Raw genomic sequence first — 24762 nt, 5'->3', positions numbered from 1 at the left:
TGAAGAAAGTTAAGAACAAATGTTCTAGTTCCTTTTGCTTCTGAACTTCCTCCCAAAAGCCATTAATTCTATATGACGCTGCCAATTTTTCTTGCTTCTGTAAAGCCTATAAGCACTCCAATTAGGGTTTACTGTGGTACACTAGTGCTCATGCCATTGTTGGGGTTTAGGGTTTAAAGTTTGAATTATTATTGCAATCTTGTTGTAAATTTTGATAATGTTATGTTTTTTTATGTCATTTTGCTATACATGTTTACTTGTGTATATTTTAGGTAAATAACAAAATATACTACTTCACACTTTCCCCAAAATGTTAATCCTGAGCAAAAATTGCGAAGGTAAATACTATTTCAGTACATGAATTTGCTTCGTAGTTTGTGAAAACTGCGAAACAAACTCATTTTACGAACTTTTTGCAGGCTTCGCAGTTTGCGAAAATGCAAAGTAAAATCATATGCGATAAGTATTATCATGGGAAAAAATTTACAAAATACTAAAAAACAGAGTACCAATCACAAGAAGAAAGATTTTACGTATATATGAGTCGATAATTACAAACAGAGTGCCAAGTTCGCAAACGAAGAAATAAAGAAGACAAAGTGAGAAATTTCTAAGTTGTTATATATATGAAGCGTGTTTTGGAAACGACACAAATAAATAGTTTAGACATGTAATATGTTGGGTAATTTGTCTAAATATGTAAACGAGCCTCCAATTTGATCCGATTTTGTAATTTTCCCATTTATTTATAGTCGATAATCGAGTCTTAACCCTAATTACCAATTAATCTGGCTTAAGAGCTGATTATATTTGATGCATATCAAATATTTCCATATTTCCAATCATTATGTTGATCAAGTAATGTCTTGTTGGGTTTAACAATTACAAATCTTGTATGCACACACTACGCCAAATAGCCTCTTAGACGACGGTTAAAAACCGTCGTCCCGCAAGATATAAAACTGTCACGGGGTTCGCTGTTGTCTGTTGCACATTCAGACGACGGTTAGGTTATGTCATGTGAAGGCACGACACATGGCATTAGCCTATTTGCGTACTGTCATCTTACTCTTGTTACGATGCAACTTATTTATTACTATAGTCACCTTTAATGTCATCACATGACATACTAATAATTAAAACCGTCAAGTTGACGTGTGGGAAATTGGCATATTGAATTTGCGATGACAATTTGTATAATAATTTCTGCTGTTATAGCTTGTTTTAGATGGCATAGGTTTTAATCAATCATGTCAAATGATTTATTTTCAGATGACAGATTCGTTTATTTTAATGTATTTTTTTTTTGTTTAGATGACATTTTTTAAAAATAAAATGTCACCTTTTGCCTTCTTCTTCGTATGAATTTATGGTTTTTACCTGAATAATGAAACATACTCAAATGAATATGAAATTATGTATATCAATGGTTTTAATTTTATTGGAGACCAATGCTCATAATCTGTTTACATTTGTACACATAAATTTCTCAATTAAAACTAAAAAAAATAACCAATACATATCCAAATTCTGAAACAAATCGACCTTGATGTATCTCCATATCTTGGAGTCATTGTTAGGCTTATAATCCCAAAGTCTTGCTATCCGCAAAACCCAAAGCAGATCATTAATACACTAGCATCATTATACAAAACCCTAAACGCACTAAGGACCTTTCCCATTTCACGACCTTCCAGTTAGCCACTATCATATCAGTATAAATAATAAGCATCACAATCGTTCAGTGTCCATACATTCAACCCATAAAACTTACATTGTATAATGGATCCCCTTGCGATTGTTCACGAACAGGTAATTTCTGACATGGAGAAATTGTACATGGAGAACCCAGGTTGGCTTTTGGCCATCGATGGTGTCGCACCCTGGCTTTCGGTTTTCACAGGTCGGGGTGCGTGGCCGACTCGATTTGCCTTTTCGTGTTTTAAGGTTTCGAGTCGCCACCAATCATCACTTGGAAATATATGTATATGGGCGTGATTGGTCGCCCTATCTATTCAGATTGACTCTGTATGGTTTGGTTTTGATAAGGATGGTCTTCGGAGAGATTCAAAGTTTGTTTTTCCGGTTACGTGTAGGGAAGAGATATGATCTCACTCTACCCCGCCCGACGTATCGGTTTTATCGTGATATTACGTGTTTGCTATTTGTTTTGCTTTGAATTGTCAATATAAACCAAGTATTCATATGTGCTTTGGGGTTATTGGGTTTAATATTAAATTATAATGACGTTTTCACATCAATTAGAATTAGTTTGGTTCCTCAATTTCCAACCAATGATTTAACTGACTAAAGCTTGTGAGATCAATTGATTTGGCATTGGACTAAAGACAGCATTTACTCCGCGAAATCTGGTTATAGAGCCATTGAAGTTCAGAATGAAATTTCGGTTTATCAGGATGGTTGGGCGGCTGTTTGGAGGTTAAAAGTTCCTCCTCGTGTTCGTATGTTCATATGGAAAGTGTGTTCTAATCTGTTACCGACTCGTTGGCGTTTATCTAGTCGACATGTTCCGATTGAGCCGTCCTGTATCTATTGTTCGTCGGAAATAGAGTATGATTCTCATCTTTTCTTAGGTTGCCCTGATGCTATCCGATGTTGGGAGACAACAGAGGTTATTACGCTTGTTTGTGGAAGTGAAGTTTTTAGTGATTGGCTTCTCAATCTCTGTTCTACGGCATCCGAGGAACAGGTACGTAAAATTGTCTTTGTCCTATGGTGTATTTGGCAAAAACGGAATATGCTGATTTGGAACCAAAAAGAGGAGAATTGGGCTATATTAATTCGAAGAATGAGGGGCTGGTTTACGGAATGGTTGAAAGCGCAGAATTCTTCTACTCTGTCATCATCGGCGCACAGCATTGGATCAAGAGGAGGGCAAGCGATTTGGAGACCACCTCCTGTAGGTACTTGGAAATGTAATTTGGATGCTGCTATTTTCATGGATATTAATAAATGTGGCTTTGGAGCTGTTTTGAGGGGTTCTGATGGTGGTTTTATGGCTTTATATAGTTCTCATTGCGAGGGGAGAGCTGAACCGAAATTTCTTGAAGCTTTAGCTTTACGTCAATGTCTTCAATGGATTAATTCGATGCGGTATCAGCGGGTTTGTTTTGAAACTGATGCTAAATCTGTTGCGTATAGTATTCATTCAAATCGTGTTGATTTGTCTGAGTTTGGTCAGATAATTCTTGACTGTAAACTCATTTTACATTCTAGGCCTGATTTTTCTGTGTCGTTTGTACCGAGATTAGCGAATAAGGTTGCGCACAATATTGCTCGCAATGCTTGTTCTTATGCTAGCTCTTATGTGTCTTTTTACTCCCTAGTTGGTTAGAGGAGGACATTTGTATTGATTCTTTACCTTTTGATTCTTAATTGATGTTTTCTTTATTCAAAAAAAAAAAGAATTAGTTTGGTTATAAATTAACGATGTTTTCACATCGATCCGAATTAATTTAGTTATGAATTCGGATGACGTTTTCACATCAATCCGAATTAATTTAGTTATGAATTCAGATGACGTTTTCACATCGATTCAAATCAATTTGGTTTTGAATTTGAATGACGTTTTCACATCGATCTGAATTAATTTAGTTATGAATTCGGATGACGTTTTCACATCAATCTGAATTAATTTAGTTATGAATTCGGATGCCGTTTTCACATCGCCGAATTGATATGGTTATGAATTCGAATGATGTTTTCACATCGATTCGAATCAATTTGGTTTTGAATTCGATTGACGTTTTCACATCGATCCGAATTCATTTTGTTTACAAATTCGAATGAAGTTTTCACATCGATCCGAATTAATTTAGTTATGAATTTGAATGACGTTTTCACATTGATTCGGATTAATTCGGTCATGAATTCGAATGGCATTTCGCATCGATCCAAATTCATTTGGTTTATGACTTCAGATGACGTTTTCACATCGATCTGAATTAATTTGGTTTATGAATTCGAATGATGTTTTCACATCGATTCGAATTAATTTGGTTAATTTTGTTGATCTGAAATAACATTTCGAATTGATTTATTTATTTTTTAGAACTACACATAATTATGTTCTAATTCTATATACTAATTAATTGAAATTACACATAGATTGAGTTTAAGCTAACTAATATAAAAAAATTAGCTAGGAGATAATAAATTGATCTAAGTTGAGTAGTTTGAGGCTAAAATGTAAATGAAAAATTGAATTAATCCATGAAAATTAATTTTAACTAACTAATAAGAATTTAAAAAAAGAATGGAGGATGTTAAATCAACTGTTTAACTAAATTAAAAACTAATCAAATTAATTAATCATGGAGGATGGGCCTGAATGTTTAACTTGGATATGGAAGTGGCGGAATTGGGCTTGCCTTAGGCCATCTCCAACCCATTACGTTATTTCTATCTCCATTTTCTATTTTTTATACATCAAATCATATTTTTTCTCCAACCCACTGCATCATTTATTACATCAAAAAGAAATAACGCACCGGATCCCATCAGAACTCCGAAGTTAAACGTGCTTGGGCGAGAGTAGTACTAACATGGGTGACCTCTTGGGAAGTCCTCGTGTTGCACCCCCAAACTTTAGACCATTTCATACATCAAAAGAAATTTATATAAAAAGTCTCTCTCGAAAAAGTCTCGTCCATCGCTCGACGCCGCGCTACCTCGGTGAAGAGTGGTCGACGTGTGCGGCGACGGTGAGAGTTGTCCTTTTCGGCGGCCGGTGAAGGTGTCTGGTTTCCGATCAGTGGTGGCGGTTAGTTTGTTGGGTTTTGATTTCTTGAAGAGCTAGGTTTCCGATCGTTATTCTTTCAAGAGGTGGGTTGCGTGGTGGCCGTGGATAGGGGCGAGGGAGGCGCGGGAGGCGCGCAGTGAGGGGGGGAGGCGGATTCCTGGTAAACGGCGTTGCTATTTTCGCCGTCGAACCGGATCGGGTCTCTCGACTGTGATTGGCAGTAATCTGATTTGGGGGTTCCTTGTGCTATATAATTTGGCAGGGCATTTGGATATGAGGGATTAATATGATTGGCGGTAATCAGATTTGGGTTTCCTTGTGCTTTATAATTTTGCAGGGCACTTGGATATTGGGTAATGTTGCCGGTAATCCGGTGCGGTTTCTTTTGGCTGTGATTGGCGCTATTCAGAATTGGGGATTCTTGTGCTGAATAACATTGAAGGGCATTTGGCTGCTGTTAATTTAATTTGACAGGAATTCTCATTGCAAATATCACAGCAAATGGAGAGGGATCTAGAAAGGCTTAGTATTGAAGGAGATGAAGGTGGGTTGCTTGATTTGCTCCCACCGGCTGGGCCAGAAGTGGAGGTTGGCACGGGTCTTCGGTTCTTAGGAAGATTTGTGGCTGACAGGCCTCTCAATTTCTTGAGTATGAGAAACAGACTGGCGGCTTTATGGAGGCCAATGCGAGGGGTCGATATTCAGGAGGTAAGCTCCAACCTATATTCTTTTGAATTCTTTCACCCGATGGATAGAGATAGGGTTATTGCTGGAGGTCCTTGGTCGTTTGATAACTATATACTGATTATGAATGTCTGGAATTGGGGTGTGCACATAGATGATGTGAATTTATTAAATTACTCTATTTGGGTGCAAATTTATGGTCTTCCTGTGGGGACTATGTCTGAACTGGTTGGCAAACAACTAGGAAACTTCCTAGGGACTTATGAGGAGTATGATTTAAACAATAATTCTGGAATTCATAGACAGTTTATGCGTATCAGAGTCAGTTTGGACAGTGAACGCCCTATCAAAAGGTTTAAAAAACTAAGAAGCACTGGAAATGTGTGGTCTTTAGCTACTTTCAAATATGAACGATTGGGTATTTTCTGCTATGTGTGTGGTTGTCTGGGGCATACAGAACGCTTTTGCGAGAGAGTTTTCAATATGCAGGGGGGCGAGATTCAGAGAGAGTGGGGGGAATGGCTTAAAGCCCCAGTCAGAAGGGGTGGGGATAATAGTGGAGCAAAATGGTTGGTTGATAACAAGGGAGGTGGGGGGATGAGGGGATTTGGAGGTGGTAGGGGAGGGGCTTTGTACGCTTTGAGGAATATAACAAATACAGGGAGAGAGAAGGAAGTGAGGAGGGGGAATAAACAATCGAGGGAGGGGGAGAGAGAAGTGCTGATTTGTCCATACTCAGGGCCTTTCTTTAAGCCTTTAGAAAACGACGAAGGAAAAGGGATGGGGGGTGAGGGTGAGGAAGATAAGGGGGAGGATACTGAGATGGAATTGAATGATGTCAGGAAAAGAAGAAGGGAGGAAAAGGGAAAGGGAAGGGAGGGGGAGGAAGAGATTAGGCAGGATGGGGAAGTCTCTGTTCTTGGAAAGGATAAGGGGATTTCCATAGATATTGGTTCGGCAAGCCCTAAAGAACAGGGCCGCCGGGGAGAATGAGTTGCCTAAGCTGGAACTGTCGTGGCCTGGGCAACCACCGGGCAGTTCGCTCCCTAAAGGAGCTTGTTTCGTCCCAAAGCCCTAACATTGTATTCTTGATGGAAACATTAGTAGAGGATCAGAGAGTTAGGTGGCTAAAACAACAGTTAAAGTTTGAGGGAGCATTCCCAGTGAGTAGAAGAGGCCGTAGTGGAGGATTAGCTTTGTTATGGAAAGCAGGGATTCAGGTAGTGATCAAGAGTTTCTCTGAGCATCATATCGAGGCGATTATCACTGAGCCCTCTGAAGGGGACTGGAGATTAGTGGGTTTTTATGGGTTTGCTGACCGCAGTAGGCATGGAGAGTCTTGGGAATTACTGAGAAGGATAGCTAGGGATGATTCAATCCCATGGCTAGTGATTGGGGACTTTAATTGTATTCTGAACCCTGATGAAAAAGTGGGTGGAGCAGTTTATCCCACCCCCTTAATGCAGAATTTTGCTAAGACAATCGAGGAATGTGGGTTGAGTGAATTGATTCTGAACGGTAACCGCTTTACTTGGGAAAGAGGTAGAGGGTCCGATCTCTGGGTTAGAGAAAAACTGGACAGGGGCTTCGCGTCGGCTGGGTGGCTGAATCGGTTTGATAATCACCACCTCAAAACTTGTATGACTGGTTATTCTAACCATCTTCCGCTTCTCCTTCATCTGGTAAGGGAGAGAAGCAGAGGTAGAGAAAGGAGATTCTTTTTTGAGGAGGCTTGGCTTAAAGAGCAGGAATTTAGTAATCTGGTTAGAGGTCACTAGAGAAGCCAGAGGAACAAACCAGTTCAGGAAAATTTGGAGAATTGTGTGCAGAAAATGGCGATTTGGGGTAAGAACTTCAATATGCGTTTCAAAAGCCAGATTAGGAAATGGAGGACACAAATGGAAAGATTGCATGGTAGCAGAAGCAGGGGCTCTATAGCCGCTTACTTTATAGCCAAACGTAAACTCAATGAGACCCTGGAAGCTGAGGAAAGTTATTGGAGACAGAGGGCTAAGATCTTCTGGCTGTCAGAAGGGGATAGAAACACACAATTTTTCCATGCCAGTGTCAAAGCCAGACGTCAGCAGAATTCTATTTCCTCGCTGACAGATGAAAATGGGACTGAGATTGTTAACCAAGCCGATCTACTGGACCTTGCACAGACTTACTTTCAAGATGTTTTCTCGGCCTCGATGTTGAATAGGAGTGATACTGTGCAGGTAATTAATACGTGTATCAGCCCTGATATGAATGAGTCACTTGTGGCCCCTTTTAACCAGGAAGAGTTTAAACATGCCCTATTTTCCATGAGTCCTAATAAATCTCCTGGACCTGATGGCCTAAATCCGGGATTTTATCAAGCCTTTTGGGATACATTGGGAGCAGATGTGGGAGCAGCCTGTGCGAAGTGGCTAAATGAGGGGGAGTTTCCAAGCGGTATAAACGATACCACAATTGTTCTGATTCCAAAGGTTGACAACCCTAGAATGCTGAAGGATTTTCGCCCTATTGCCCTCTGGAACGGAAAACTTGAGGGTTGCGGACTTGTTTCTTGAAAATGGGAGAGGATGGGATATACAGAGATTAAACGGCTGCTTTAGCGAAATAGAGGTGCAGGCTATCAGTGATATTATCCTGCCATACAATGTAGGGGAAGATATGAGGATCTGGCATTGGTCAAGGGATGGACACTACAATGTTCACTCTGGCTATTTGGCAGGTATAGGGCTTGTTGAAGCCAGCAGTACCCAAGAGGGGTGGAAGAGATTATGGAAGTTGAGGATACCTCCAAAACTAAAGCAGTTTATTTGGCGCCTATGTTCAAAGTGTTTACCCACTAGAACCCGGTTGGCCCAGAGAAGGGTTCCTATTTCAACTGAATGCCCAGTATGTGTGGAACAGGAAGAGACGGATAACCATTTATTTATTGACTGTTGTTTCGCAGGTGACATTTGGCGTGTAACAGGTATGCCTGTGCCTAGAGTGGATAACAGATACCTTGACGAGTGGCTTCTCCAAGTCTTGAGCAACTCAGAATCTGAAGAAATTGCTAGAATCTGTTGTGCACTAAAAGCAATTTGGGACCACAGAAACAGAGTCTTGTGGCATATGAGATGGTGGCCGGCAGACACGGCATGGCGCATCAGCCTGGAGGATGTTCAAGATTGGAAAGCCTATCAACAGATGACTCCAAGCAATCGACAGATGCAAGTAACGCAACTACAGCCGAGAGGTAATCAACTTCCGCCAAATCCCCAACATAGTTGGACCTTGCCTAGTCCAGGCTTTATCAAATGTAACATTGACGGGGCCATTTTCAAAGATTTAAACAGCAGCGGTATGGGAGCAGTTGTTAGGGATGAAAGGGGAGTATTTCTCTTTTGTAGTAGCAGTCTTATCCCAAGTGTCAAGGAGCCACGCGTCATTGAAGCCCTGGCAATTCGCACAAGTCTGTTGTGGATTGCTAATTTGGGCTATTCTGCTGTTATTTTTGAATCTGATGCCAAGGTAGTGGTAGATGCTATTCTCTCTGAAAAGCAGGACATTTCGGAATTTGGTATGATTGTGGAGGACTGTCGTATTTTACTACGATCCACCCCATCCTTTAAATTAGTCTTTATTTCTCGCTTAGCGAACAGTGCGGCTCATTTGGTAGCTAGGCTTGCCTGTTCCAATGCTAGCGATTTTGTTTCAATTACTGTGCCAGACTGGCTTGTGAACACTATTTATATGGATGCAAATCCATCATCTATCTAAGTTTCGCTTTCAGGTTCAAAAAAAAAAAAAGAATATTCTCTACTTTATTCCATCCTACCTAACACTTTTATTAATATTTTTTTTTGCATATATTATTATTATTATCATTATCAATAATCTATAATAAAAATTAATTCATGAGCTAATTAATAATAATAATAAATACCATAACAAGATTATTAATTTTAAACTAATAATAATTATTTAAATTTATTTAAATAATTAAATATAGTTACATTTTTAGATTAGCTAAAATTAATATTGTAAAAGCCTAAAATAGAACGAAGATAATGAATTAAAACCATAACGGATTACATAATATAAGAAAATCGGCATACAAATAGAATGCTACTTAGCGTATGCCATATACTGAAAATAATACAACACGAGTACATGAAATGCATAAAAGTAATTGTTGAACCAACTCGATCGTTCTAATTCATCGAATCAGAATATACCTTCCAAAGATGCTCTATTAATTCATTGCGAAGATCAAAATGTGCATTTTCATCTCTAATTTGTTGATGTCGCTGTAGGAAATCATGGAATTGAGTATCATGATTTATTGGACTTTCTAGATTTGAGGGCGCTGTAAGTGGATCCTGAATGGATAATGATATATCACGTTCATCCTCAATTATCATATTATGTAGGATAATGCACGTTCGCATAATATCATGAAGTATGTTTTTCCTCCAAAATTGTGCCCGGTTAGTAATAACGGCAAACCTCACCTTTAAAACTCCAAAAGCACGCTCCACATCTTTTGTGCATGATTCATGTACCTTTGCAAAATGTCTCCGCTTTGGACCTTGTGGGTTATGAATAGTTTGAACTAGGGTAGACCATTTAGGATAAATACCATCAGCTAAATAATAACCTGTATTGTATTCTTTTTCATTAATAGTATAGTGCTCTGGAGGTGCAATACCATTAGCAAGATCAGAGAATAGATTATATGAATCTAACACATTAATATCGTTATTGGTTCCAGGCTTACCAAAATATGCATGCCATATCCATAGATCATAATCTGCCACTGCTTCTAGAATAATTGTTGGTGAACCAGAACGTCTGCTATATTGTCCTTGCCAAGCTGTCGAGCAATTCTTCCATTCCCAACGCATGCAATCCAAACTACCCAACATACCAGGAAAACCACGAGATTCCCCGATATGAAGCAACCTAGCAATATCATTTGCATTTGGCCTTCTAAGATATTGCTCGGAGTAAATTTCCACAATGGCCCGATAAAAAATTTCCAAGCTCTCTATTGCTGTTGACTCGACAATTTTACAGTATTCATCAACAGCATCACCTGAAACTCCATATGCCAAAATTCGTAAGGCAGCTGTTACTTTCTGTATAGATGACAATCTCATTCTACCAACAGCATCACGACGTTGTTGAAAGTAAACATCATGAGCTTTGACTGCATCTATGATACGGATAGAAAGATCACGAGAGATTCTAAACCTTCTTCGAAAAGATTTAACATCAAATCGTGGATTACTACTAAAGTAATCCTCGTTTATATTTTCATCTGCTTCTTCACGGTTACGATAGATAACTCGATGACCTCTGACTGAGCCAACATGGGATGAGCCGCTACTCTCACTACCATGTTCTTTATATTTTTATATCGAGATAATAACTTCATTGTGATTTCATGATCAATGCCATCGTCTGAAGATGAATCACTGGTAAGAGATAAACTCATTTCGAAAGGGGTCAAGTTTGAGTACGAATAAAGTGTAATAAAGAAGTGTGAATAAAATGAGTTGAAGTGGTGTCTATTATTTATATACCATTAAAACAAGATAAGTTCAGGAATATTAGCTTTTCCTTTATGGAAAAAATAAATGGGCACAATCATCACATTTTGGAAAGAAATGTACAAGAATATCATTATTTGTTTTATTGAAAAATGGAGTGATGCATAGTAAGTCTATATTGAAAAAGACATGTCCATGAAAAAGATTAAAAAGGATGTCATCATTTGATTTATTGGGCAGAGTTATAATATTGGGAAATGAATATTTTTTTCTTCTATGAAGCTTTGGGCAAAGTTACTATATATCAGGCAGATTTGGGCACAAGTAGTACATCGGGAAGAGTTAGTATATTGGGAAAAGAAAATTTTTTTCTTCTATAAATACCTTAATCGTGAGATTTAAATTGCATTCACTTCATTCAAAACAATTATTCTTACATATAGTTTTACGTAATGACTCGTGGAGATGGATTCACTCACGCAGAAGATGAGCTTTTATGCTCTGTTTATATGGAGATTACACAAGATCTGATTACGGGGACAAATCTATAGGAAAATAGACAAGCCAAGGCGTAGCGGAATAATAAAATTTTATCTATTTCCCTTTTCCAAGATCTGTTAATTATTATTTCATAGAAAGCGGGATAAAGTGAAATACCTTTTATGAAAAACTATCTACAGTTGCTAACGAAGTGCCCACAACTTCTAGATTCAATCCATGAGCAACCAACGTTTTTGTTCAACACATAAAAACAAAACTAATCAGTAATCAATCTTAATATATAGCAATCGCAATAACTGCCTCTAACGGAAATCGATAGGAGATCAAAGAGAGAGTAAGAAATAATGTGAATTAGCCGAGACGAAGACCGAATGGTTCCTCCTCTTGTTCTTTTGTGTTGGTCGAATTTCTAGGGTTAGGGTGTCTATTTATAGACTTCTCAAAATCCTAATCCCAGTTGTGTTAGGTAATTAAATAATTAGAATCTCATTCAGAATAGGATTGCTAATTAGATAATTAAATAAACACTTTACTATTATCTAAATAATAACTAATTATATCTAGATAATATCATTAATCAAATTAATAATTTAATTATTGTTAGGGACAATTAATTAGAGTTTCAATCCCATTAAAATCTCTAATTAACATCATCAGATAATCCTTTAATTTAATTCACAACCATAATCAAATTATAATTATTAATCAAATTAATTTATCCCTAATTACTCTATAAATTTCAGCCCATATATATTGTCTCACTAATTACATTTTCGTCCTCTGGTTCCAAGTCCCATATGCGACTCCTTTATTGCCACTAGCCGTATATATCCTTTGAAATTAATTCATCACGATTATTTCAACAGATATATAACGGAATACCGTCGCGAGCTGTTACTAGCAGAACCTATGATATTCCCCCAGAGCAATTAAGAAGTCAGGTTGATAACCGACGTTAACCTTTTTGCATTAGGTACAGTATAATATGATCCTTCATCAACTATATCCTGTTGGTCAATTCCTTATAACCATGGAACGTGTCAAGGTTACATATAGCGAAGAGTCCATTTTACTTGTACAGGTTGAATTTACTCTGAAAGATAAGTTAAGTGAAATTTCTATTTCTACTCTTAACTCTATCACCTTGCAAGGATTTTAGTTAATTCACTACAAGCGGCCATATGGATATATCTCCTATTTATCAGATGCTCAATCTGACATTAACTATTCTGCAATTACTTTGTGTGATACCCAACCCTGCTCTCACACACCCCAGGCTCTCACCTGTTGGATCGTGCTCGCATAGAATCAAAGTACCAGACTCCATAATCCAGAATCACTAATTAACGAATGTTTGAGTCTGAGGATTAGTTATACCTACTAATACAAATGAGATGAATAGTTGACACTTTTAGATAAATTAATCCATGTTGTTATCTCAAGTCGGGTCCCAATCCAAATGAACTCCTTCACCGGATCCATGTAACTGTCTAGATATCTAAATATCTAAAGCTTGTGAGATCAGCTTTCTGTCTCGACAGAAAACACTGTTACATGAAAGTCTCAACAGTAATATGCCAACCCCTATAACATATTACTTGACTTGGGTTGATTTTAAGTTTATTGATTTTATTATAAAGTACAGTCTCACTTCATGCTTGTATGAACACTTTATAATTACTTAAACAAACTTAGGATTACTTTCTTTATGAAAGATTTGTGCCTTTATATATAGTTACATTTTAATGCTATATATCTGATTAAACAAATGATTAAATAAACAATTGTCTTTAGGACACTAAACTCCAACATTCTCCCACTTGGACTAAAGCCAATTGTTTCTGAAAACATTCCCATAAGCGTTTGCATGACGATCATGAACCTTTTGGGGTAAGGCATTCTTTAAATGGATCTATAAGATTGTGCCTTGGTGGGCACTCTTTTAATTCTCACATTTACTCTTATTGTTATCTCTTGGAAGAGATAGTAACGATTGAGGTAGTGTTTGGACGTATTATGAGACTGCGAGCCCTTAGCAAGAGCAACAGCCCTATTGTTAATCTCATTAACAATGTCAGGTACCACGCCTAGTTCATTGATGAACTTCCATTCCAAACTTCCTTTTAGCTGCTTCCAAAGCTGCTACATATATATACTCTGATTTAATTTACTGGCTCGGTTACGATTTCCTGCTCAGAACTATTCCAGCTAACCGTACCTCGTTCAGAATAAACTTGTATTCTGTAAAATCATCTTTATTTGTTTGATGACTTATATCTGAAAGTCTCCAACTTTTAATTTATCATCTCCATATACTCGAAACATGTCTATAGTTATTTTAAGTACTATAAGAATGTTCTTGACAACAATCCAGTGACCATCACTCGGATTGACCTATAATCGACTTTGTCATGTTTAAAGCAAAATTGATATTAGGTCTAGTGCAAAACGCTTTGAGCACTTTGTCAACGTATTTAGACTAGGAGGGGTCAAGCAGTATTCTCAATCTATCTTCATAGATCTTAATCCTTAAGATGTAAGTTGCTTCTCCTAAGTCTATTATGGAGAGTTTTATCCGATAACCAAAATTTTCACCGATTGCAGTATAGCTATGTCATTCCCATTAGTAGAATATCGTCGACGTATAATACTAAGTAAATGACCAAGCTCCCACTAGTTTACATATAAAGGCTCATACGAGCTCCCACTAGCTTACATGTATAGGTTTATAAGAGCCTTCCCATAAGTCGTAGGTTCATCGTCTAACACGTGAACTTCGTCGTCGTCTCCCACTAGAAATCCAAATCTCTTTGGGATTTCATGAACTAGATCAGACCTATGAGTTAGTAATGTCACCGGTGTCTCATCTTGTGAAACAGATTCGTGTTCCACCATCGCTTCCGCTATTTCATCTAATCCTTCTTCTTGAACTTCTTCAAGTTCAATTACGCTTTCTATTTGTGTTTCTAGAAGAAACTCTTTCTCTAGAAATACAGAGTGTTTGGATACTATTACTTTTGATCATCCGAATGATAGAAGTAATATCCTACTATTTCTTTCGGAATTCCAATGAAGAAATATTTATCAAATTTAGGGTCGAACTTAATCTGATACTATGTATTTAACATGTGCTGAACACCCCTAAATTCTTATAAAAGAGAAACTAGGTTTCTTTTCCATTGAACAATTCAAATGGAAGGGAACTTGGTGGTTTTGTGGATACTCGGTTTAAGGCAAATAAGGTGGTTTCCAAGGCATAGCCCTATAACATCTTTGTAAAGAGATTGTGCTCATCATGGATCGTACTATAGCTAATAGAGTAGAATTTCTCCTTTCAGATACATCGTGGTGTATACGGAGGAGTCCATTATGAGCGAATCCTATATTCAATTTAGATAATTCAGAAAATCATTAGAAAGATATTCTCCACGACGATCTAATCAAAGCACTATAATATTCTTTCTTGTTTGATTTACTACTTCATTCTTGAATCATTTGAACTTTCTCAAAAGCTTCTGACTCATGCTTCATCAAGCAGATGAATCAATATCCGGTATGATCATCTTATGAAGCTAATGAAGTGACTGAACCTTTTCTCTTGCTTGTGTTGACGTATGACTACATACATCTGAATGCACTAGTCTTAGAGTGTGTGATACACGTTCTCCTTTATTGCTAAAGGGTGTCTTTATCATCTTTCCTTTAAACAAGACTTATATGTGCCCATTGATTTAAAATCAACCGAGTCTATAAGCCCATCTTGATGCAGCTTAGACATGTGTTTCTTGCTTACACGGCCTAGGTGACTATCACAAGTAAGTTGAATTATCTATCATTTAGTTCTAAAAGTAAAAGCACCATCATGACCCTTATTCTAGAGAGAGTCTAAGTACTTCTTACAGTTCCTCTTTCAATTCCCTTCTTTTACCATATTGGTGGCATTCCCTTATTGCTTTTATTGACTTGGGTTTAATGCATTTGTTTTTCTTGGAATCTTTAGAATTGGGAAACTTCCCTTTCTCTCGTGAGATCTCTCAATAACAAGTGCTGACATCACTTTCTTAAGATTTGGGCTCAACTGACTTGAGCATATTCAAGAGCTCTTCTAGAGAGGTCTATGAGTTTATTCATCTGACAGTTCGAGATGAACTTATGAATAAATCTCTAGGAGGGATTATAGAACTAAGTCGACACTTAATTCATTTTTCCATCACAAATCCAATACTAGAAAGCTTTGGTTGATGTAGTCAATCCTCTTGACACAAAGTGCCACAACAAAAGAACCTTCTTGCATTTTGGAGCAAAACAATCATCGCTATCTCATAGCTTTCGCATTTGAATCTGTTTCTCAAAACACCTCCTCCAAGTGCATAACCATGGAATACACATCCATGTTCTCATGTTGCCTTTGTAGCTCTAGTGCCATAGCTGCAAGTATGATGCATCCTGTACGTTCGTCATCTGATTGGTGCTTCCGGTAAACATCAATCTTCTTGTCAGGAGCATCATCAACTGAGACATTGGGTATCGGCGTATCTTAATACATACCCAATCTTTTCGAACTTCAAAACAATTTTGACGATGAGTATCAGTGTATCTTGATACATACCCAATCATTTCGAACTTCAAAACAATTTTGAGTTTGCCAAAATAGTTGGTGAATTTTGAACTATTCAATTTGTTATCGGTTAAAATATTATGTAGATCGATTTTAGATATGATGATTCAGAGTATTTACTTTAACTTGAGAGTGAGATAGAGTGACAGATGTTATTCATTTGTTTTAATGCATTTCAATTTAAATATAGGACTTTAGTTGTTTAAATTGCTCCCACTATTTTACCAAATTAATAGCCCTCTATATTAATTCGAAGAATTTTACAAACTCTTTAGTGAGCTAGGATCCTATCTCGTGAAGCTTACTTTGAATGACTCAAACAAGTTCATTCCCTTTAATAGGTAGATTCATGCAATCAATCACATCAACCATGTGATTCCTAGGTTGTTGGGTTACTAACCACATTAGTAACTAATATGTTTCAATATTAATCCCAACCATATTGCCCAATAGCTTTAAATAATCCAGACGACTCGCCCAATTACTCTCAGCCACTTTAAGTCATTAACCTTATATATTCGTGAAAACATTTTTCGATAATTCAGGTGTTATCCATAAGACCCCAAGCCCTGAGACTCTCAGTCGCCCAAAGGCCCCCAGATACTGCCGGTTGAATTATAATATTAGGGGGGCAACTGATTTTATAACTTGCTTATTGACTTAACCTTTTGTTTAGTGAGAGATTTTTTATTTTAAGTCTCATAATCTAACCTAGTTTTGATTTGCTTTACCATATTAGACACATACAATTTACATTGGCGGTTATGGACATATTATCTAAATTATTCCGTCGAGCCAGAAACGGAATAAAAGTTTACCCTAGGGTAAATACTAACTATTACATATTTATCCTTCAGATCCTCCGTCTTTTTCTTGGTGCCTTGATTTACAACAATATTTAATTTCTATACTACTTTAGAATACCTCAACTAATTTGAAGGGACTTAGGTGAGGAGAAATACAATAGAGAGTAGATAAGGCAGGGCACGCAGGCCCTATTTTCCAAAAATACCAAAAAGACTAAATAACAATTATAAAAGGGTCTAAATATGTTCATAACACCAAACATGCAAAGACTCAATTAAATAAATTTAATTGGTTGATTACACAAACTATTTATGTAATATTTTAGTTAATCAAATTAACCCTTAAATTAATTTACTATCAATTTAGTCCTTTAATAAATTTTGTATCATTTATATTTCATTCTAATTAAAATATATCAAATATGAACTTAATTAGACACTCAAAATATAACTATACAAAATATCAATTATTTGTGTTCAATTATTTTACCAAAATTATTAATGTGTTTAATTCAATCGTATCACATACAAATAATTAAACATCAAATAACTTTGCAAAATCAATTCTAAAACACAAAACTTTTAATACGAGAGATTATAAATTATCGTGTTTAATCATTTTACCAAAACCGTTTAACGTGATTAACTAATACATCAAACATGATTATTAAGCACAAAACCCGGTTTGCAAAATCAAATTAAAACACACATAATTGTCATATCCTTTTATTAATTATAACAATTATATATCAATAAACTTATATGGGCTGATTCGTTGTTCCAAAATTTTAATTTTGTATCAATGAAAAAGTTCACCTAATTAACCGTATCAAATAACTTTAATTAGACAACTCAATTTAATCTATACAATTTTTAAAATAGACAACGATTAAATCATGTGGATTAATTAATTCTGTATATAAATTTTAGTTTTCTGAAAAACCAAAATATTTAGAAATACCAAAACAGAAAACAACATGACGGGGACGAAAACCGGGTTCGTCCCCGTCGCGGTTTTAATCCGCGACAATGGACAGCATTGTCGCCAAACAGGGCAGCAATGCCGTCCCATTAAAAGACTATGTTCGACTTATTTAATAAGTTGAACATAGCATTCAACTTAATTAAATAAGTGGAACACAATAGCTTTTGGCTCCTGTGTTCGACTTATTATATAATTTTTTTTTAAATTTCTTTTCCTTTTGTTTTAAAAACAAAACATTCGATTTAATTATATATATATATATATATATATATATTATAAAACTTATTTTATATTTATATATATAACCTTTTCAAATATATCCCTAATTAATCGATTCTAACCGTTTCGTTTGAATCGTTTATCAAAATCAAATTTTCAAAGATTACTCTAATTAACTCTTTCAACGACTCAAACAGTTAAACCCTTAATCCACAAAACACGTATATCACATATACAAACATCGTTTTAATCAACCGTTTAATTTTTTTTACAAACCCTGTTAATTAACCGAATCATAAAACATCTTAATCTCATCTTAACCATTTATCTTTAGATTAATTAACTAAATCAAATTTATTAATTAACCTAACAATAAATCTATTCAATCGGATTGAAAAACCCTTTTATTTACATATATGAAATAACAGATTAACATAGGCTCTGATACCAATGTAGGAAAATAGACAAGCCTAGGCGTAGCGGAATAATAAAATTTTATCTATTTTATCTATTTCCCTTTTCCAAAATCTGTTAATTGTTATTTCATATAAAGAGGGATAAAATGAAATACCTTTTATGAAGAACTATCTACAGTTGCTAACGAAGTGCCCACAACTTCTAGATTCAATCCGTGAGCAACCAACGTTTTTGTTCAACACAGAAAAACAAAACTAATCAGTAATCAACCTTAATATATAACAATCGCAATGACTGCCTATAACGGAAATCGATACGAGATCAAAGAGAGAGTAAGAAATAATGTGAATTAGCCGAGACGAAGACGGAACGGTTCCTTCTCTTGTTCTTTTGTGTTGGTCGAATTTCTAGGGTTAGGGTGTCTATTTATAGACTTCTCAAAACACTCATCCCAGTTGTGTTAGGTAATTAAATAATTAGAATCTCATTCGGAATAGGATTGCTAATTAGATAATTAAATAAACACTTTACTATTATCTAAATAATAACTAATTATATCTAGATAATATCATTAATCAAATTAATAATTTAATTATTGTTAGGGATAATTAATTAGAGTTTCAATCCCATTAAAATCTCTAATTAACATTATCAGATAATCCTTTAATTTAATTCACAACCATAATCAAATTATAATTATTAATCAAATTAATTTATCCCTAATTACTCTATAAATTTCAGCCCATATATAGTGTCTCACTAATTACATTTCCGTCCTCTGGTTCCAAGTCCCATATGCGACTCCTTTAGGTCCTTTATTGCCACTAGCCCTATATATCCTTTGAAATTAATTCATCACGATTATTTCAACATATATATAACGGAATACCGTCGCGAGCTATTACTAGCAGAACCTATGATATTCCCCCAGAGCAATTAAGAAGTCAGGTTGATAACTGACGTTAACCTTTCTGCATTAGGTACAGTATAATACGATCCTTCATCAACTATATTCTGTGGGTCAATTCCTTATAACCATGGAACGTGTCAAGGTTACATATAGCGAAGAGTCCATTTTACTTGTACAGGTTGAATTTACTCTGAAAGATAAGTTAAGTGAAATTTCTATTTCTACTCTTAACTCTATCACCTTGCAAGGATTTCAGTTAATTCACCACAAGCGGCCATATGGATATATCTCCCATTTATCATGAGTGACGAATGCTCAATCTGACATTAACTATTCTGCAATTACTTTGTGTGATACCCAACCCTGCTCTCACACACCCCAGGCTCTCACCTGTTGGATCATGCTCGCACAGAATCAAAGTACCAGACTCCATAATCCGGAATCACTAATTAACGAATGTTTGAGTCTGAGGATTAGTTATACCTACTAATACAAATGAGATGAACAGTTGACACTTTTAGATAAATTAATCCATGTTGTTATCTCAAGTCGGGACCCAATCCGAATAAACTCCTTCACCGGATCCATGTAGCTGTCTAGATATCTAAATATCTAAAGCTTGTGAGATCAGCTTTCTGTCTCGACAGAAAACACCGTTACATGCAAGTCTCAACAGTAATATGCCAACCCCTATAACATATTACTTTACTTGACTTGTGAGATTATCGATCCACCGTGTTGGCTTCGTCAACGGTTGCCGGTTTCACATCTCGCAGCCTCTGTGATTCGCCGTTGTTTACCACCGAGTCACCGCCGTTCATAAAGTCTCCGCTAATCTTCCATCACTAACCACCGGAGAAGGGAACAATCGCCATCGTCAAGGAGTCGACAGCCATGGAAACCTCAGAATCACAGTTGAAAAGAACCCATCAGAATCTAGACTCAATGATTTAAACATCAAGTGCTGGCCCAAGTGAGTTTTCCCTTAATTTCATCTGGGTTTTGGTTTTTATGCTATGAAGTTTTGATTTTTATTGTTAATTTTTGTTGGGTGAAGGTGGTGTTGTTCTCCGGGAAAGTAAAAGCATACCCAAAAGGATCTAACAGATGAATTTGTTGAATTTGGGCCAGCTTGATGAATTTGTTGAATTTAAACATCACAGTTGAAAGGAATTAGTAAAAGCATACACCATTTTTTTTTATTCTACAGCTGTGAAAATTCATCGTTTTTGTTTTCGATTTCAATCGCCTAATATGTTGTTGATTTCGGTTATGATTTTGATCTCGCGATTTCGGCTATGGACTGCGTTTAACATATGGATTTCATAGGTTCTGAAATTTCCAGAGAATTAAAAAAAATTAGAAGAAGAAGAAGAAGAAGAAGAAGAAGAGGAGGAGGAGGAGAGAAAAATAAAAAATAAAAAAAATTAATTTTTCCTGTTTTACCCTTTGCCACGTCATCAAAACTAACGGTGTTAACCCATTTTTCGTTTTTCGGGTAACGGCGTTACCACGCTCATTTTTTTTGGTAAAAACAAACCACAGGGGTTTATTTGGAAATCGGTGAAACCACAGGTTTTTTTTTTGGAATTTACCCTAATTACTTAAACAAACTTAGGATTACTTTCTTTATGAAAGATTTGTGCCTTTATATATAGTTACATTTTAATGCTATATATCTGATTAAACAAATGATTCTATAAACAATTTATTCATTAATATTTATATCCTAAAACAATTATCTTTAGGACACTAAACTCCAACAAAATCAAAATAGACAAGAAATGTGGAAATAAGTAGAAATTTCATACAATGGAAGGAAACAAATGAGTTGGGAGGAGAGAAACTGGAGATCATTAGAGTCCCGAGTAGGAAAAATTGAGAAGGCTATAAGAAAGTTCAAAGGATGCATCCGACAGATTGAAGAGATGAGGATAAGTGGTGCATCTCCTCGAGATATAGTCAATATTTCTTATTTCTTTAATTTCGTTGCTTAAATTTGTAGGCATAATGAATCTTTCATAATAGTTTTTAATTTATTTCAGATGGAAAAAGCAAGAACACTAATGAAGACAGATATCAAATGGAAATCGGGGTTCAAATTTGATCATGTTTGGACTATGATGAAAGATTTGCCAAAATTTAACGATAATGTCCAAAAGGGTAAAAAGAAATTGAGAAGGTCACAGTCTTCATTCTTATCATCGGAGTCCTAGACTCCAACTTCTGAATTTCCAACACAACAATCACCAGGTCTGCCTGATTTTAGTATTAACATCAATGAAAATAATTCCACATCAGGATCGGAAAGACCATTAGGAGTTAAAAAGGCAAAACTTAAAAAGAAAAAAGAAACTCGATCAAAAGCAATAATGGAAAACACGAATGAAGAAGATCCAAAATTTTATGATTTGGTAGAAAGATCAATTCAATCTCGTGACAAAGCAAATCAAATTCGTGAAAAGAAAATGGAATTCTACATAATGTCGAAGGATATCAATGCCATTGAAGATCCAGTTGAACGTGAATACTGGAAGCTAGAAAAACAAAAAGTTTTGCAAGCTAGGATTGCAGAACAATCTCAACCGTCTGAACCACCTCCGCCATCCAACATGAACAACTTTAGTTATTTGAACAATCTTCAACCACCAAGCCATGAGTTACCAGATTATAATTTTTCATAGAATAGATTAGTGTTTCAATAGTCATATCGTTTTATTATTTAAATTATGTCTCTAGTATTATTGTTGTAACATGTTCCAATAGTCATGTCATTTTGTTTTAATCGTGTCGTGTTTAGCTTACTATTATTATTGTTGTTTTAAATTATGCGTTTGTAGTGTTATCTTAATTAATGTTATTTCAAATTGAACGTTATCTTAATTATCGTTAGTTTTATTATATGATTTCTAAATATATTATTTAATTTAATTTAATTATTTCTAAATATGTTATTTCCCTAACGTCTAAAATGATGCAATTTTACTCTTAAAGTTTTAACCACGAGCAATTTTACCCCTAACGTTGATGATTTGGGTCAATTTGAAAAATAATTTATCCCAAATTATCAACGTTAGGGGTAAAATTACTCTTGACTACAAACGCTAGGGATAAAATTGCACAATTTTAAACGTTAGGGGTAAAATTGCTCATGACCCAAAATATTAGGGTATTTTTGCATCTTAACCCTATAATTTTTAATAACATTTAATTAAAAAACCTTTAAAATTAAACCTAAATTAACAAAATATTACTTTGAGAAAAACAAATTAAGAATTTTCATTAACTAAAAGTTACATAATTTTAAAAAAATAAAATATTTTAGTTGTTCCACCCATTTGGTGGAAATTGGTTGAATTTGTCACTCCACGCCAATGAGGCGTGGAGTTTTGGCAATGGTTGGAGTGCCAACCACCGCCAATTTCCATCTCCAACCCTCAAATGGGTGAGGGTTGGAGATGCTCTTAGCATGTTTGATTTGGATCGAGGGATTTGGTTGAAAACAATTAGAAAACTGGGGTTCAAATTGAAACTACAGATTTTTATATTTGGATTTTTAGGGATTCAGATCCACAAACTTCAGCAGCCACAACCATACCCCTTCTTCTTCCTCTTCTCTTATGGCAATCGGCGTTCTCCCATCGACTCCATGGTTTCTAAGTTATTTTCTCCCCGATTTCACTCTCTCCTAGGCTCTCCTATCTATCTCCTGCGATTTCCGTCTAATTTCAGACCCTTTGGGTCTGGTCGTACGAAGTCTAGGAACGGCGAGGACTCTAGCATCTGATGAGGAACTCTAAGTTCCTGAGGAGGTTTAGTCGGTATACAATCTACATGCAAGGGTGAGTTTTGAGGTTTGTGGGTTTCTTTGCTCTCTCTCTCCCCTTTCTCCGACCTTGGTTTCTCTTCGGGTCCTTTTGCGAGTTCCAATAACTCTTGGAGACATAATGGGTATGCTATGTCTTTGATTTGAGGTAGATGCTTGCTATGTTTGTTTGAGCTTCGGGTGGAATTATTTGATTTAGACTATCTATAGGATGGCTTTGCTGTGTTCTTTTGGTTTTGCAATGGGTGCTTACAGTATATACCCTGTTTCTAACCTCTCTTTTGCTTGCCTAAATTTGGATTTCGTTATATGTTCGGGTTTTGTAAGACCCATGAGGCGGGTTTCAGAAATGCAACCAGAGCCATTATCGGCTCTAGAGGGCGTTTCTGATCCCTATTTTGGTTTGTTCCATAATAAGCCTGGTTTGGGGTTTTTGTTCGGATATGTCTTTGTGATGAATAATGAAAGGAGAAGAAACAATGATGAATATATGAATGAATTGAAAATGTAATAACCTTGTTGCTTTTGATTGCTTGTGATGTTGTTACAATAAGGAAGAACTTCTTCCTACTCTCTTTCGAACTCTCTCCCCTTTACATTCAGATTACATATATTTTCCTCTCCCCCTTTTAGGTGTTTTTTTCCTTCCTTTTTCAGTGAGGAACAAACTCTCTATTACATTTAAAGTGTTTTTTTGCTCTCTTCTCCTCCCTTTACATTCAGACCCCCTTTTACATGTGGGACATCTCCTATTTATAGTAAGAATTGAGTCCCTCAATTATTGAATTTGGTATTTTTCTTATTTCCTACCTTGAAGGTTGATTTGTCAATTCGTCTCTCCCCACTTGCACCTGTTCACTGTCGAGAAGTTTCTCATAAATAGGCTGAATTATTGAGTTTTTTTGGCAAAAATGTCATTTGGTCCCTATAATTGTGATTTTTTTTTTGCAGACTCACGCTGCTGGAATGGATTTTGACCTGAATTTGATGTGGACCTGGATTGAATTATTTATGACCCGAATTTTGATGTGGACTCGGACTGAATTTGAATTATTTCTAACCCAAGCAGACTCTGTTGGGCTTGTACGGATAAAATCTCGAGCTTTGGAATTTATTAGACTTGAACTGATAGTTACTCGTGCTTTGGGAATATATCGGACTTGAACTGACAATTACCCGTGCTTTGAATAATTCTCCGAACTTCCGATTTGTTGGATTTGTACCGCAATGGGATAACTCAGTCGCTTGAATATGATTTGATCACTTTTTAGAATATTCTTAAATCGAGTGTGCGTTCTGATCTTGCTTTTCGGGGATATAAAAATTGCCTTCAATTTTAAAGCGAGAATTTCTAGGTATCTCAGACATTGACGTGCAGGTCTTTGGATCCGTCAAAATTACTGTAAAAACAAAAATAATAAGAGAAATATTTATACTAATAATGCAATATTTGTTTATTACCAAAAATTCCATTTTAAGCGTTCATTTGTCGTTAATTCGTTT

The 24762-nt window shown here is 35.9% G+C and overlaps 1 long non-coding RNA gene and 1 pseudogene across 1 annotated transcript; both read left to right on the top strand.

Annotated features, from left to right (window-relative positions):
• Window positions 1-4485: 4485 nt before the first annotated feature.
• On the top strand, window positions 4486-4602 carry LOC136225335 (5S ribosomal RNA; annotated as a pseudogene).
• A 17209-nt stretch (window positions 4603-21811) lies between these two features.
• On the top strand, window positions 21812-24288 carry LOC136221729 (uncharacterized). The gene is made up of 2 exons (XR_010685287.1): window positions 21812-23407; window positions 24211-24288. It is a non-coding gene; the product is annotated as an uncharacterized lncRNA (long non-coding RNA).
• The last annotated feature ends 474 nt before the right edge of the window (window positions 24289-24762 follow it).

This window comes from Euphorbia lathyris, chromosome 3 (genome assembly GCF_963576675.1).
Source record: "Euphorbia lathyris chromosome 3, ddEupLath1.1, whole genome shotgun sequence".
NCBI lineage: Eukaryota > Viridiplantae > Streptophyta > Magnoliopsida > Malpighiales > Euphorbiaceae > Euphorbia > Euphorbia lathyris.
Note: the sequence above shows the minus strand (reverse complement) of the source record. Positions and strands in the feature narration are given on the sequence as shown.